This window comes from Hordeum vulgare, chromosome 2H (assembly GCF_904849725.1).
Source record: "Hordeum vulgare subsp. vulgare chromosome 2H, MorexV3_pseudomolecules_assembly, whole genome shotgun sequence".
NCBI lineage: Eukaryota > Viridiplantae > Streptophyta > Magnoliopsida > Poales > Poaceae > Hordeum > Hordeum vulgare.
Window position 1 is genome coordinate 581008337 of NC_058519.1, and position 18147 is coordinate 581026483.

The window sequence follows — 18147 nt, forward strand, 5'->3', positions numbered from 1 at the left end:
TGAATATGATATTTTATATCTTTTTTGGGACTAACCTATTAACTCAGTGCCAAGTGCCAGTTTCTGTTTTTTCCGTGTTTTTGACCTTTTTCAGAGGAGAATGTTAAACGGAGTCCAAACGGAATAAAACCTGCGGAATGATTTTTTCAATAACAGAAGATATGCAGGAGACTTGAGAACCAAGGGAGGGGACCTTGGGGGAGGTCACAAGCCCTCTAGCCCCGGCCTGGGGGTGGGGGGCTAGCAGGCTTGTGCACCCCCCCCCCCCCCGTGGCTCCTCTGCTCTACCTCTTCCGCCTATAAATTCTCTAAAAATCGAAAACCACCAGAGAGAGCCATGAAAATTTTGTTGCCCATCTGTCTCCGCAAGATCCCATCTGGGACCGTTTTTGTAACCTGCTGGAGGGGGATTCGAACATGGAGGGCTTCTTCATCAACACCATTGCCTCTCCGATGATGCGTGAGTAGTTCACCACAGACCTTCGGGTCCATAGATAGTAGCTAGATGGCTTCTTCTCTCTCTTGGATCTTCAATACAAAGTTCTCCATGATCTTCATGGAGATCTATCCGATGTAACTTTCTTTTGCGATGTGTTTGTCGAGATCTGATGAATTGTGGATTTATGATCAGATTATCTATGAATATTATTTGAGTCTCCTCTAATCTCCTATATGCATGATTTCGTATCCTTGTAATTCTCTTCGAGTTGTGGGTTTCGTTTGGCCAACTTGATCTATAATTCTTGCAATGGGAGAAGAGCTTTGTTTTGGGTTCATACCGTGCGGTGTCCTCACCTAGTGACAGAAGGGGTAGCGAGGCACGCATCGTGTTGTTGCCATCAAGGGCAAAAAGATGGGGTTCACATCATATTGCATGAATTTATCCCTCTACATTATGTCATCTTTCTTAAAGCGTTACTCTGTTTGTTATGAACTCAATACACTAGATGCATGCTGGATAGCGGTCGATGTGTGGAGTAATAGTAGTAGATGCAGACAGTATCGGTGTACTTCTCTCGGACGTGATGCCTATATGTATGATCATTGCCTTAGATATCATCATAACTTTGCGCGATTCTATCAATTGCTGGAAAGTAATTCCTTCACCCATCATAATACTTGCTATCATGAGAGAAGCCTCTAGTGAACATTATGCCCCCCGGGTCTACTTCACATCATATTTTTAGATCTACACTTTTACTTTGTTGCACTTTCCAACTTCAGTTCTCACCTTGCAAATAATCGTGAAGGGATTGACAACCCCTTTATAGCGTTGGGTGCAAGTTTATTTGTTTTTGCGCACGTACATTGGTGCCTCATCATGATACTCCTACTGGATTGATACCTTGGTTCTCAAACTGAGGGAAATACTTATCGCTACTGTTCTGCATCACCCTTTCCTCTTCAAGGGAAAAACCAAGGCAAGCTCAAGAGGTAGCATTCCTATATGTGTCCAAGGACGATACTGACCATAGTTTGGTTTAGCCGAACACTAGGCCGTATATGGTTAATCTCCATAGCTGCCCATGGTATCTTAAGCACAAAATTATGCCTTCAAGGCACGTATTTTTGCTGGAGGCGAGGTGGTGCTATGGGAGGCGTATCCCTATTTTGTTTGAGTATGTGGAGTGATAGGGAACTGCGACGGGGCTCGAGCTCGTTTGTGCTCCTTGATGGTCAGCTATGACTTTAGAGCCGCGCCTCCAGCGTGTACTTAAGCTTCGAAGGCCGTAGTGTGTTCCTCAATTCAAAGGGATCACTCGGTGTTACCATTGACGACATGACACCCTTAGGTCCTGGTATCTTCAACTTGACGTATGCGTAATGGGAACGACATTATAGCAAGCGAACACTGTACGACCAAGAAGTGCATGGTACCCGCTGCGAAAGGGAACAATGTCGAAGATCAAGTCTTCACTACAAAAGTTGTCGGGTGAACCAAACAATACTTCTAGAGTTATGGTGCCCGTGTAGCAAGCCTTGACGCTAGGAATTACTCCTTTGAAGGTGGTTTTGCTGGGTTTAATTTTTCATGGAACAACGCCCATTTTTCTCGCTATGTCCTCTTAAATTAGATTGAGGCTGCTACCTCCATCCATGCGGACTCGCGTGAAGTGGTACTCATAAAAAATGGGGTTAAGTACCAAGGCTGCTGAATCCCCGTGCCGAATACTGGTCGGGTGGTCCGTGCGGTCATAAGTTTTCGGATATGCTGACCATGTGTTGAACTTCGGGGCTACTGGCTCTATGGCGTATACGTCCCTTAGTGCCCGCTTCCTCTCCTTTTTCGGTAAGTGAGTGACATAGATCATGTTATGGTCTTCACTTCAGGGGGAAACTGCATTTGGCCCCCATTGCTCGGGCGACGAGATTCCTTGTCGCCTCGCTGCGGGCTCTCGGCCTAGTCTTCGGCCACGCTCTTGCTTCCCGCTTTGATCACCCAACAGTTACGGCTGGTGTGAGTAGCGGGTTTGTTTTGGGTGTCGTGTATCTTACACGGCCTCTCAAGTATCTTGTCCAAGATGGTCAGTCCTTCCCGATTTCCTTTAGAAGTTTTCTTTCTAGGTCTGGGCCTCGAGTTGCTGAATCCAACATTATTTGTCGTGTCATCGGCTTGACCACCGCCGTGTCGATGCTTGTTCTTGTTGCGTTGAGGCTTTCTGTTGCCATCCTAGACTCTGGAAGTGCCAGGGTTTGATGGAGGGTTGTCCCGACGGGCTAGCCAGATATCCTCACCCGCGCTATGGCGAGTCATGAGAGAGGTAAGAACGGCCATTGTCCTCATCCTCTCCTATCCCAGCATCCGAGTAGCCTTTCGTCTTGTATGTTGTTGCGGAAGGAAGCTAATGCCTCGGCGTCCGAACAATCCACAATTTGGTTTTTCCTCGTGAGGAATCTATTCCAGAATTGCCGAGATGGATGATACTCGTGGTTTGCGTTGAGTTTTTTGTTAAGAGGAACGACTAATCGCAACAAAGTGGGTAAGTATTTCCGTCACTTATGAAACCAAGGTTTAAAAAACCAATAGGAATATCAATCCACAACTGTCTTCAGTGGCTGCACACAAAACAACAAAGAACTTGCACCCAACATGAGCAAGAGGGTTCTCGATACCCCTGGTCTCGTTGTTTGCAAGTGAATGAGGTCTGTAGATAATTGCAAAATGCAAAATAAAATAAAAGAAAATAAATTGCAGCAAAGTGTTGGATGTTTTAGAAATATGTTGTGAATAGACCTGGGGCCATAGCTTTCCCTACTAGCATCTCTCATGAAATTAAGCATACGACGGGTAAACAAATTACTCTTGGGAAATTAATTTAAGAGCGGATAATTATGCGATTTTCATGGCAATGATCATGTAAATCTAGGCATCACGTCCATAAACAAATAGGCCGACTCTTGCGTATACCTATACCTATTACTTCACTTCAAGAGTGCTTCTATGCTTGCCTCTCTACGTATTAAGTTCATGATGAACAAAGTAATGCTTGGATTAAGATGGCATGGTGTAGACAAAGTAAGCTCAACTAATATGAATAAACCCCATCGTCTTACCCTTAGTAGCAGCAACACAAAGACGCAACTTTTCCCCCTTTGTGAGTGGGATATCTAAACTTGCCAGGTTGAACCTACTACAACACACCTCTCTCAGCGAAGAAATATCAATCTAGTTGGCCAAACTATTTCAATAGATCGAAGAGAATTACGAAGCTATCATAATCATGCACATAAGAATCATACTCCCTCCATTCCTAAATATAAGGTCTATTAGTTTTTCAAAAAGTCAACTATTGTCTATGTTTGACCAACATTATAGCAAAATATACAAATATTTACAATACTGAATATATATAATATAAAAATATATTTCAAGGTGAATCTAGTGATAAAGATTTCATATTCTAGATATTTATATTTTTATCAATAAACTTGGTCAAAGTTTGAGAACTTTAACTTTAAAAAATAATAATACACCTTATAATTAGGAATGGAGGGAGTATTATATATCAGACAAGACTCAAATATTTATCATGAATAATCTGAACATAAACCCACAATTCATCGGATCCCAACAAACGCACCGTACAAAAGAGTTACATCATATGGATCGAAGCGAAGATGCGATGATCATTGTATTGAAGATCAAAGAGAGAGAGATATGAAATCTAGGTACCTCTATGGAACCATAGGTCTGTGGTGAGGTACTCACACCTCATCATGAGGACATCAAGGTTTATAAAGTAGCCCTCCGTGATAGATCCCCCTCTAGCAGAGTGTCAGAACAAAGCTCTTGATGGCCTCTCGCAGAACGGAGACTTCTGGCGGTGTAAAAAGTGTTTTGTGATCTCCTCTGGAGTTTTTAGGGTAAGTAGGAATTTATAAGCGAGAGAACGGAATCGAGAGAGACACGAGGCGGTCACAAGTTCTCAGGCCATGACCCCGGGTCGTGGTCTGATGTCTTGTGGGGGCCTCGTGTGCTAACTTTTTTTGATGCGATATGCTATCCATGATGTATTCTTATGCATGCATGCTCATTGAGAAATGATGAATTAACTACAAGAGAAGGCATGGATCCATCTTCACCACATAACTACAAATGTCGAGCGCCACGGTGCCCATGTCAGGTAATTGGATCGTACTTTTTAAATATGCATCAACTTTTTTATTCTTCACACATTACAAGAGCGCGAAAGGTGGAGATAACATATTGGTGGAATAAAGTAAGGTTGTAGGTTTCAAAGGGGTTGAAAGGTGGAGAATATAGTATCGTATCAACTAAGCGTACCAACGAGTTATGGAGACACCCATTTATAGATATTGATACAAGGAGTAGGGATTGTCATGCAAATGATGCACTAGAACTATAAGTGTATGAAAGGTCCACTGAAGCTAAGTGGGGGTGTGCATCCAACTTGCTTGCCCATTAAGACCTCGGGCATTTGAGTACACCCGTCATCGGAATATACAGGACACGTTTATATTTTTTTTATTCCAAATAGCATATGAATGATATAATATGAGACTCTCTACATGATGAACATGGTGCTTGAGGGGACATGAGAGTCTTGTATTGTCGCTTGATGGGCCCGCCGGCTGCATGGTCTCGATTGGCAGTGGGACCCGTCGGTTGGCCAATGAAGCTCTAGCGTATGGTTGACGCCGAGCATGCGCTGTACGTTGAGCATCGTCCAGCGGGATTCGTCATGGGCAGGTAGTATGACCGCCTCCACTGTTCCCCACACCGAGTGCAGTAATGGAGTGGGAGTGCGATGGTCCAGCACTATGCTAGGTAATGGATCAGAGCCGGGGTAGGTCAGCGGCGTGGCCGTCGATGCTCATACCTGCCGGACGCCCTGATCCAGTACCTTTGTTGACGCGTAGCTACCTTTAATCGTAAGGTCTCATCCCGACCTACGATCTGATGTGACTTGTGATCCCTGGCCGGCTAGCCTGCTTGGCCAGCCGGCTTGGGCATGGCCGCCTCGTTCCTAGCCGGCTCGCTGTGTTGGGGAACGTCGGACGGGAAACAAAATTTTTCCTACGCGCACGAAGACCTATCATGGTGATGTCCATCTACGAGAGGGGATGAGTGATCTATGTACCCTTGTAGATCGTACAGCAGAAGCGTTAGAGAACGCGGTTGATGTAGTGGAACGTCCTCACGTCCCTCGATCCGCCCCGCGAACAATCCCGCGATCAGTCCCACGATCTAGTACCGAACGGACGGCACCTCCGCGTTCAGCACACGTACAGCTCGACGATGATCTCGGCCTTCTTGATCCAGCAAGAGAGACGGAGAGGTAGAAGAGTTCTCCGGCAGCGTGACGGCGCTGCAGAGGTTGGTGATGACCTTGTCTCAGCAGGGCTCCGCCCGAGCTCCGCAGAAACGCGATCTAGAGGAAAAACTGTGGAGCTATGTGGTCGGGCTGCCGTGGAAAAGTCGTCTCAAATCAGCCCTAAAACCTCCGTATATATAGGTGGGAGGGAGGGGAACTTGCCTTGGGGCTCAAGGAGCCCCAAGGGGGTCGGCCGAGTCCAAGGGGGGAGGACTCCCCCCAAACCGAGTTGGACTTGGTTTGGTGGGAGGGAGTCCCCCTTCCTTCCCACCTCCTCCTTTTTTTTCTTTCTCTTTGATTTTTATCTCTATGGCGCATAGGGCACTTGTGGGCTGTCCCACCAGCCCACTAAGGGCTGGTGTGCCTCCTTCAAGGCCTATGGGCTTCCCCGGGGTGGGTTGCCCCCCCGGTGAACTCCAGGAACCCATTCGTCATTCCCGGTACATTCCCGGTAACTCCGAAAACCTTCCGGTAATCAAATGAGGTCATCCTATATATCAATCTTTGTTTCCGGACCATTCTGGAAACCCTCGTGACGTCCGTGATCTCATCTGGGACTCCGAACAACATTCGGTAACGAACCATATAACTCAAATACGCATAAAACAACGTTGAACCTTAAGTGTGCAGACCCTGCGGGTTCGAGAACTATGTAGACATGACCCGAGAGACTTCTCGGTCAATATCCAATAGCGGGACCTGGATGCCCATATTGGATCCTACATATTCTACGAAGATCTTATCGTTTGAACCTCAGTGCCAAGGATTCATATAATCTCGTATGTTATTCCCTTTGTCCTTCGGTATGTTACTTGCCCGAGATTTGATCGTCAGTATCCGCATACCTATTTCAATCTCGTTTACCGGCGAGTCTCTTTACTCGTTCCGTAATACAAGATCCCGCAACTTACACTAAGTTACATTGCTTGCAAGGCTTGTGTGTGATGTTGTATTACCGAGTGGGCCCCGAGATACCTCTCCGTCACACGGAGTGACAAATCCCAGTCTTGATCCATACTAACTCAACTAACACCTTCGGAGATACCTGTAGAGCATCTTTATAGTCACCCAGTTACGTTGCGACGTTTGATACACACAAAGCATTCCTCCGGTGTCAGTGAGTTATATGATCTCATGGTCATAGGAATAAATACTTGACACGCAGAAAACAGTAGCAACAAAATGACACGATCAACATGCTACGTCTAGTAGTTTGGGTTTAGTCCATCATGTGATTCTCCTAATGACGTGATCCAGTTATCAAGCAACAACACCTTGTTCGTAATCAGAACACACTGACTATCTTTGATCAACGGGCTAGCCAACTAGAGGCATGCTAGGGACGGTGTTTTGTCTATGTATCCACACATGTAAATGAGTCTTCATTCAATACAATTATAGCATGGATAATAAACGATTATCTTGATACAGGAATTATAATAATAACTATATTTATTATTGCCTCTAGGGCATAATCCCAACAGTCTCCCACTTGCACTAGAGTCAATAATCTAGCCCTCACATCACCATGTGAATTACATTGTAATAAATCTAACACCCATACAGTTCTGGTGTTGATCATGCTTTGGCCGTGGAAGAGGTTTAGTCAGCGGGTCTCCTACATTCAGATCCGTGTGCACTTTGCATATATTTACGTCCTCTCCCTCGACGTAGTCGCGGATGAGGTTGAAGCGTCGCTTGATGTGTCTGGTCTTCTTGTGAAACCGTGGTTCCTTTGCTAAGGCAATGGCACCCGTGTTATCACAGAACAAGGTTATTGGATTCAGTGCGCTTGGCACCACTCCAAGATCCGTCATGAACTGCTTCATCTAGACACCCTCCTTAGCCGCCTCCGAGGCAGCCATGTACTCCGCTTCACATGTAGAATCTGCTACGACGCTTTGCTTGGAACTGCACCAGCTTACTGCACCCCCATTAAGAATAAATACGTATCCGGTTTGCGACTTAGAGTCGTCCGGATCTGTGTCAAAGCTTGCATCGACGTAACCTTTTACGGCGAGCTCTTCGTCACCTCCATACACGAGAAACATCTCCTTAGTCCTTTTCAGGTACTTCAGGATATTCTTGACCGCTGTCCAGTGATCCACGCCTGGATTACTCTGGAACCTACCTGCCATACTTATGGCCAGGCTAACATCCGGTCTAGTGCACAGCATCGCATACATGATAGAACCTATGGCTGAAGCATAGGGGACGGAGCGCATATGCTCTCTATCTTCATCAGTTGCTGGGCACTGAGTTTTACTCAATCTCGTACCTTGTAGAACTGGCAAGAACCCTTTCTTGGACTGTTCCATTTTGAACCTCTTCAAAACATTATCAAGGTATGTGCTTTGTGAAAGTCCTATCACGCGTTTTGATCTATCCCTATAGATCTTAATGCCTAGAATGTAAGCAGCTTCTCCTAGGTCCTTCATAGAGAAACTTTTATTCAAGTAACCTTTTATGCTCTCCAAAAACTCGTTATTTCCAATCAGTAATATGTCATCCACATATAATATTAGAAACGCCACAGAGCTCCCACTCACTTTCTTGTAAATACAAGATTCTCCAACCACTTGTATAAACCCAAATGCTTTGATCACCTCATCGAAGCGTTTGTTCCAACTCCGAGATGCTTGCACCTGTCCATAAATGGATCGCTGGAGCTTGCACACCTTGTTAACATTCTTAGGATCGACAAAACCTTCGGGTTGTATCATATACAACTCTTCCTTAAGGAAACCGTTAAGGAACGCCGTTTTGACATCCATCTGCCAGATTTCATAATCGAAAAATGCAGCTATTGCTAACATGATTCGAAAGGACTTAAGCATCGCTACGGGTGAGAAAGTCTCATCGTAGTCAACTCCTGGAACTTGTGAAAAACCCTTTGCCACAAGTCGAGCTTTATAAATGGTTACATTGCCGTCAGCGTCCGTCTTTTTCTTAAAGATCCATTTGTTCTGAATAGCCTTGCGGCCCTCAGGTAGTATCTCCAAAGTCCACACTTTGTTCTCATACATGGATCCTATCTCGGACTTCTTGGCTTCTAGCCATTTGTTGGAATCTGGGCCCACCATTGCTTCTTCATAATTTGCAGGTTCATTGTTGTCTAACAACATGATTGACAAGACGGGATTACCGTACCACTCTCGAGCAGCATGTGATCTCGTCGACCTGCGTGGTTCAACAGAAACTTGAACTGGAGTTTCATGATCATCATCATTAACTTCCTCCTCAACCGGCGTCGCAATGACAGAGGTTTCCCCTTGCCCTGCGCCACCATCCAGAGGGATGAGAGGTTCGACAACCTCGGCCAGTTCTATCTTCCTCCCACTCAATTCTCTTGAGAGAAACTCCTTCTCGAGAAAAGCTCTGTTTTTAGCAACAAACACTTTGCCCTCGGATTTGAGATAGAAGGTGTACCCAACTGTCTCTTTTGGGTAACCTATGAAGACGCACTTTTCCGCTTTGGGTTCCAGCTTTTCGGGCTGAAGCTTTTTGACATAAGCATCACATCCCCAAACTTTAAGAAACGACAAGTTTGGCCTTTTGCCATACCACAGTTCATATGGCGTCATCTCAACGGATTTTGATGGTGCCCTATTTAAAGTGAATGCAGCTGTTTCTAATGCATAACCCCAAAATGATAACGGCAAATCAGTAAGAGACATCATAGATCGCACCATCTCTAATAGAGTACGATTACGACGTTCGGACACACCATTACGCTGTGGTGTTCCAGGCGGTGTTAACTGTGAAACAATTCCACACTGTATTAAGTGAGCGCGAAACTCGAAACTCAGATATTCACCCCCACGATCAGACCGTAGGAACTTGTTCTTTTTGTTACGATGATTTTCCACTTCACTCTGAAATTGCTTGAACTTTTCAAATGTTTCAGACTTGTGCTTCATCAAGAAGACATAACCATATCTACTTAAATCGTCAGTGAAGGTGAGAAAATAACGATATCCGCCGCGTGCCTCCACGCTCATCGGACCACACACATCGGTATGTATGATTTCCAACAAGTCACTTGCACGCTCCATTGTTCCGGAGAACGGAGTCTTAGTCATCTTGCCCATGAGGCATGGTTCGCACGTGTCAAGTGAATCAAAGTCAAGTGACTCCAAAAGTCCATCAGCATGGAGTTTCTTCATGCGCTTTACACGAATATGACCTAAGCGGCTGTGCCACAAAAATATGGCGCTATCATTGTTAACTCTAACTCTATTGGTCTCAATGTTATGTATATGCGTATTGCTATCAAGATTAAATATGAACAACCCTCTCACATTCGGTGCATGACCATAAAAGATGTTACTCATAGAAATAGAACAACCATTATTCTCTGACTTAAAAGAGTAACCGTCTCGCAATAAACAAGATCCAGATATAATGTTCATGCTCAACGCACGCACTAAATAACAATGATTTAAGTTCATCACTAATCCTGATGGTAGTTGAAGTGACACTGTGCCGACGGTGATTGCATCAACCTTGGAACCATTTCCTACGCGCATCGTCACTTCATCTTTCGCCAGCCTTCGTCTATTCCGCAGTTCCTGTTTCGAGTTGCAAATATGAGAAACAGAACCGGTATCGAATACCCAGGCACTACTACGAGAGCCGGTTAAGTACACATCAATAACATGTATATCAAATATACCTGATTTTTCTTTGCCCGCCTTCTTATCTGCCAGATACTTGGGGCAATTGCGCTTCCAGTGACCCATACCCTTGCAATAGTAACACTCCGTTTCCGGCTTAGGTCCAGCTTTGGGTTTCTTCGTCGGATTGGCAACAGGCTTGCCGCTCTTCTTCGAATTTCCCTTCTTGCCTTTGCCGTTTCTCTTGAAACTAGTGGTCTTATTCACCATCAACACTTGATGTTCTTTACGGAGTTCAGACTCTGCGACTTTCAACATCGCAAACAACTCGCCGGGAGACTTGTTCATCCCTTGCATGTTGTAGTTCAACACAAAGCCTTTATAGCTTGGCGGCAGTGATTGAAGGATTCTGTCAGTGATAGCTTCTTGCGGGAGTTCAATCCCCAGCTCAGCTAGACGGTTTGAGTACACAGACATTTTGAGCACATGTTCACGTGAGTTGAGTATAGTTTCAGTGGTAAGCATCCCTATGCTAATCATATCATCTATATGATTCATGATCGACCTTTCGGTCTCATGTGTTCCGAGGCCATGTCTGCACATGCTAGGCTCGTCAAGCTTAACCCGAGTGTTCCGCGTGCGCAACTGTTTTGCACCCGTTGTATGTGAACGTTGAGTCTATCACACCCGATCATCACGTGGTGCCTCGAAACGACGAACTGTAGCAACGGTGCACAGTCCGGGAGAACACAATTTCGTCTTGAAATTTTAGTGAGAGATCACCTCATAATGCTACCGTCGTTCTAAGCAAAATAAGGTGCATAAAAGGATTAACATCACATGCAATTCATAAGTGACATGATATGGCCATCATCACGTGCTTCTTGATCTCCATCACCAAAGCACCGGCACGATCTTCTTGTCACCGGCGCCACGCCACGATCTCCATCAACGTGTTGCCATCGGGGTTGTCGTGCTACTAATGCTATTACTACTAAAGCTACTTCCTAGCAAAATAGTAAACGCATCTGCAAGCACAAACGTTAGTATAAAGACAACCCTATGGCTCCTGCCGGTTGCCGTACTATCGACGTGCAAGTCGATATTTCTATTACAACATGATCATATCATACATCCAATATATCACATCACATCGTTGGCCATATCACATCACAAGCATACCCTGCAAAAACAAGTTAGACGTCCTCTAATTTTGTTGTTGCATGTTTTACGTGGTGACCAGGGGTATCTAGTAGGATCGCATCTTACTTACGCAAACACCACAACGGAGATATATGAGTTGCTATTTAACCTCATCCAAGAACCTCCTCGGTCAAATCCGATTCAACTAAAGTTGGAGAAACCGACACTTGCCAGTCATCTTTGAGCAACGGGGTTACTCATAACGATGAAACCAGTCTCTCGTAAGCGTACGAGTAATGTCGGTCCAAGCCGCTTCAATCCAACAATACCGCGGAATCAAGAAAAGACTAAGGAGGGCAGCAAAACGCACATCACCGCCCACAAAAACTTTTGTGTTCTACTCGAGAAGACATCTACGCATGAACCTAGCTCATGATGCCACTGTTGGGGAACATCGCACGGGAAACAAAAATTTTCCTACGCGCACGAAGACCTATCATGGTGATGTCCATCTACGAGAGGGGATGAGTGATCTATGTACCCTTAGAGATCGTACAGCAGAAGCGTTAGAGAACGCGGTTGATGTAGTGGAACGTCCTCACGTCCCTCGATCCGCCCCGCGAACAATCCCGTGATCAGTCCCACGATCTAGTACCGAACGGACGGCATCTCCGCGTTCAGCACACGTACAGCTCGACGATGATCTCGGCCTTCTTGATCCAGCAAGAGAGACGGAGAGGTAAAAGAGTTCTCCGGCAGCGTGACGGCGCTCCGGAGGTTGGTGATGACCTTGTCTCAGCAGGGCTCCGCCCGAGCTCCGCAGAAACGCGATCTAGAGGAAAAACTGTGGAGGTATGTGGTCGGGCTGCCGTGGAAAAGTCGTCTCAAATCAGCCCTAAAACCTCCGTATATATAGGTGGGAGGGAGGGGAACTTGCCTTGGGGCTCAAGGAGCCCCAAGGGGGTCGGCCGAGTCCAAGGGGGGAGGACTCCCCCCCAAACCGAGTTGGACTTGGTTTGGTGGGAGGGAGTCCCCCTTCCTTCCCACCTCCTCCTTTTTTTTCTTTCTCTTTGATTTTTATCTCTATGGCGCATAGGGCACTTGTGGGCTGTCCCACCAGCCCACTAAGGGCTGGTGTGACTCCCTCAAGGCCTATGGGCTTCCCCGGGGTGGGTTGCCCCCCCGGTGAACTCCCGGAACCCATTCGTCATTCCCGGTACATTCCCGGTAACTCCGAAAACCTTCCGCTAATCAAATGAGGTCATCCTATATATCAATCTTCGTTTCCGGACCATTCCGGAAACCCTCGTGACGTCCGTGATCTCATCCGGGACTCCGAACAACATTCGGTAACCAACCATATAACTCAAATACGCATAAAACAACGTCGAACCTTAAGTGTGCAGACCCTGCGGGTTCGAGAACTATGTAGACATGACCCGAGAGACTTCTCGGTCAATATCCAATAGCGGGACCTGGATGCCCATATTGGATCCTACATATTCTACGAAGATCTTATCGTTTGAACCTCAGTGCCAAGGATTCATATAATCCCGTATGTTATTCCCTTTGTCCTTCAGTATGTTACTTGCCCGAGATTTGATCGTTAGTATCCGCATACCTATTTCAATCTCGTTTACTGGCAAGTTTCTTTACTCGTTCCGTAATACAAGATCCCGCAACTTACACTAAGTTACATTGCTTGCAAGGCTTGTGTGTGATGTTGTATTACCGAGTGGGCCCCGAGATACCTCTCCGTCACACGGAGTGACAAATCCCAGTCTTGATCCATACTAACTCAACTAACACCTTCGGAGATACCTGTAGAGCATCTTTGTAGTCACCCAGTTACGTTGCGACGTTTGATACACACAAAGCATTCCTCCGGTGTCAGTGAGTTATATGATCTCATGGTCATAGGAATAAATACTTGACACGCAGAAAACAGTAGCAACAAAAAGGCACGATCAACATGCTACGTCTATTAGTTTGGGTCTAGTCCATCACGTGATTCTCCTAATGACGTTATCCAGTTATCAAGCAACAACACCTTGTTCGTAATCAGAACACACTGACTATCTTTGATCAACTGGCTAGCCAACTAGAGGCATGCTAGGGACGGTGTTTTGTCTATGTATCCACACATGTAAATGATTCTTCATTCAATACAATTATAGCATGGATAATAAACGATTATCTTGATACAGGAATTATAATAATAACTATATTTATTATTGCCTCTAGGGCATAATTCCAACACGCTGGACCAGGCCGCCCCGGAAGAGGTAACCGCCTCGACTCTAGCCGACAGGGGTTGCCTGGCCGGCCAGAGAGATGGCCGCCTCGTCCCCCGGCCGGTAGGCGCAGCCTAGCCGGCCAGAAGACTTGGGCCTTAGGAAACTGTATTTGTTCATGTCCTCTGAGCCGGAAATGAAGGAGCAGGCTTGATGAGCCTACCCCGGGGTTATCCCCTTGAGAGTAGTCCCCGAAGCTGGAGAGGCCTGCCGCCTATGGGCGGGCGGCCTCACCGGCTTGATGATTTGACTTGGTATTTTTTGCCGCCATTCGTGACGAGGAGCGCCGGCTCCAAAACTGGTTGGCTTCGAAGTGACGCCTCAGCTTCGGCGTTGGTCGCCCAGAGAGTGTCACGTGCAAGGCCCCGCCTGACGTAATGATGGTGATTACTGGTGTCGGGACCGGGCCTGGGCCCTGGGTCCCTCCACGACGCCCCCTCGGCCTCCGCGCGAGAGATCCTCTGCGGATTTACTCCACGATGGTTGGGCTTAGGGAAGCGTTACCGCCCGTAATGCACGGGGTTAGTGGGGGTCCCGCGAGCACCGGATCCCCTCCCCACGATGCTTTGTGGGGGTTTAAATGGGATGCGGGGGCTCCAAGGAGGCCATTCGCCCCCTTCTCGCCCCGCATCCACGCTCTCTTACTCCCTGAGCCCAGAGAGAAAGAGATCGCCTTCTTCATCTTCCTCGCCTTCGTCGCCGCAAAGCCACCAGCCCCTTCGAGTTTCAGCCGCCTGCATGCATGGCCGGCGGCTCTTCCTCGAAAAAGTCCTCGTCGCAAAAGGCTTCGTCGCAGGAAGCCTGGCTGGGTAGCGAGGTCGGCGAAGAGCACATCAAGGCGCTCCATCATCACCGGTTGCTGCCCCCAGCATCCCAAGTGTTGGTGCGACTCCCCGGCGCCGAGACCGCTCCCACACCTGCCGTGGGAGAGGTCGTGGTCTTCACCGAGCATTTCTACCGGGGCTTCCGGCTTCCGACCAGTGCCTATGGTCGCGGGGTAAGTTTCCCTCCCCCTTTTCTTTGTTTATCTCATGGGAAGCTTTGTTCCTTAAAAACTTTGCTCGACAAGGAGGCGGAGGATGTGGAGGAAGACATCGCCTCCGCAGCCGAGCGGGCTGGATGGGCAGTAGCCGATGCTGTCCAGAGGGAGCTTGAGACGCAGTCCAAGCGCCGGTGGGACGTGGCCGCGGGGAAGACGGCCGTGGTCAAGCCTCGCCCCAGCCGGGCCGAGAAGCCGGCGGAGAAGCGTGCGAAGGCTAGACATGACCCGTCCACGCAGAATTGCACGGAGGAGCCAGCTAGCGAGGCGCCTTCGAGGCACGCCCTGAGGGCTGAAGGGGCACAGCCCTCCGAGCCGGATGCCTCGGTGTCGGCGGACTTGGAGACGATCCCCGACTCCCCCAGGGCCGAAGCGGCGCCCGACGCGCAAGAGCTGATCCTGGACGCGCCGGACGCGGCCCCTGATACGCCAGGGGCGGCCATGGATGCGCCGGATGCAGCCCATCCACCTCCCGTTGAGGAGGCGACACCGACCGTGATATTAGCAGAGCCGGCTGTCGAGCCGGCACCCGGAGCCGGCGCCATCATCGTTCCCCACCATGTTCCCGCTACACCGGGAGCTGGAGGCCGGGTTGGGAGCCGGCCCATGAAGACATGGCGGGCGGCCAACTTGACGCGCGCGTGACTACCCGCCGTCACTGCGCTCACCGGTGATCCGGAGCTGGTGTCGCTGTTTACCAGCGGCCGGTCCAAGGTGGAGCAGTCGGCCCGCGTGGTGTGCGGCGACATGGAGCGCCTGGAGGTCTGCACCAAGGTAACTGCCTCATTTCGGGTTTGAATTTCTCCTTTCTCCTCTTCTTGCGTTAGTGGGGGCGCGACAGTGCACCCACTGGGTGTAGCCCCCGAGAATCGGGTCGGCCGATCATCGGCCGGGCCGAATCTCTTTGAACTTCTTATCTTGGTGTGCTTCTTTAGTGGCGGCCCGCTAGTGCACCCACTGGGTGTAGCCCCCGAGAATCGGGCTGGTTAGGTTTTAACCAGGCCGAATCTTAATCCTGCTTCTTCTTCGCTTTTTTGGGAGGAGCTTTATGATGCTCAGGCGCATGCCTATAATGAGCTGCGGACTCAGCATCTGGCAGCTGACGGTCAGATTGCCGAGCTCGAAGTATGGCTGGGCGAGGTCGCCATGGAGCGGGACGCTCTGCGAGGTGCTGGCGACCGGCTCCAGGAGGTGCTCGAGGCGGCCAGCCGGGTCGAGCTGGAGCAGCTGCGCGGCACGCTACAGGAGAAGGAAGCCTCCTACTCTGCTGACGTGGACCGCCTTGCGTCGCTTCATCTCAAGGAGATGGCCGTCAAGGACGCCGCCTTGAGGGAGGAGGAGGCCCTTGTACAGAAGCAGTCGCAACTCGCCAAGGCCTTGGAGTCTGCGGCGGCTCTCCAGGAGGAGGTTGCCTGCCTTACTCATGCGATCAAGGTGCGGGAGCTCGAGGTCATGGAGAGCGCCCATGAGACTGATGGCGCCTTCCATAGTGAGTCTCTCTATTTTGCTTTGTCTTGAGCTTTTTAGCCGTCTCCTCTTCTTACTGCACCCTTGCGCCCTTGTTTTCCTGTCTCAGGTCTCTTCCCTACGACCAAGGTCGCAGCCGACACCGCCGTTGAGGTGAGCCGTGAGGAGCGTCGCGCGGCTGGGCAGGAGGTGGATACTACCTCCGGCTGGAGTGTGGAGGAGATCGGGGTGGGCCTTCGGGCCCGCCTGCACGCCCTGGGCGAGTCTGTGGCTCAGCTCCAGGTTGCAGGCTCGCGGATGGTGGCGGCTTTGTGGCCGAATGGCGTGGAGCCGGCGTCGATGAGCCGACTCTCCCGCTGGCTTGCAGCTCGCGAGGAACGCCTCGATGCCTGGCGCGCCTCTGCCGCGCATGCTGGAGCCTACATGGCCCTGCGCTTGGCCAAGTCCTCGTATCGTAACCTGGACTTGGGCAAGCTCGCTGCTCAGCGCGACGGCTCGGAGGTGGAGCTGCAGGGCGTGGAGGAGGCGCTGCGCGTGAGGGCCAGCGGCATCGCCGATTACGCTGCTTGGGACGATTTTGTTTTGGAGCGGTGTGAAGATGGCAGTGTGATCCCTGAAGATCTGCACGGTCTTCAGCCCTATGACCCCGATGGCAGCTCCAGCGGTGCGGCGTATGCCGACTCCGATGAGGATGGAGCCGGGAGCCCTCGCGAGGGAGACGGCGCAACCGCCTCGGGAGCAGCCGGGGATGGTGAAGCCACCACTACAGGAGCAGCGACTGGGGCGACCGATGAGGCCGCAACCTCGTAGCCGGTGTCCTTTTTGTTGTTCCACCCACTAGGGGATGTAATGAACGTGGGCCGTGGGCCAATGCATTTTGAATGTATGTATTCAGCATTATATTCGTATTGCCATGCGTGTTGTTTCATATCTTTATCTTTTGATTCCTGGTTGACTCCTTTTTCTCCAATCCTTGTATTCCTAAGTTTCCACCCTACCAACCCGACAGCCGGGAGCCGGTCTATGGCTGGCTCGAGGTTTCTGACCTTAGAACACAAGACTTAGATTTTTCGGAGCCATCAAGACTTAAAGATTAATACATAAACCAGCAGAGGCCGGCCTGAATGAGATCGTATATTTGATCGAGCCAGCCCGAGCCGGCGACCCTTTTGTAGTCGAACTTTGCATGCATCCGGCCTTACCTGGCATCGCCTCGCAAGCTAGACGGCCGGAGCCAGTCCGTAGGCTCGTACGAGGTGACCAGGGATCGGCCGACTTACACTATGTGTTCTCATACAATATAGGGAAGGCGTCCGAGCAGCTAGCGAGCCCCAGAGCTTGTTAAAGCCAGCAAGGGGCGTACGCGGCGTAGCCCCCGAGCTTATTGAAGCCAGCAAAGGGCGTACGCGGTATAGCCCCCGGGCTTATTTGTCACGCCCAAGACGCGACCCTATCCTCAATTTGGCATGAAGGCCTCGTCAGGGATAGAAGCGCATCTCGTCGTGTCGCAAGAATGGATATCGTTACAAGTACATGTACTGAAAAGAAGAGATATATAAATAGAATTGGCTTACACTCGCCACAAGCTACATCAGAGTCACAACAGTACAATACATAATCATCATGAAGAAGAGCAGGGTCCGACTACGGACGAAAACAAACGAGAAAAGAAGAACGACGTCCATCCTTGCTATTCCAGGCTGCCGGCCTGGAACCCATCCTAGATCGATGAAGAAGAAGAAGAAGAAGCA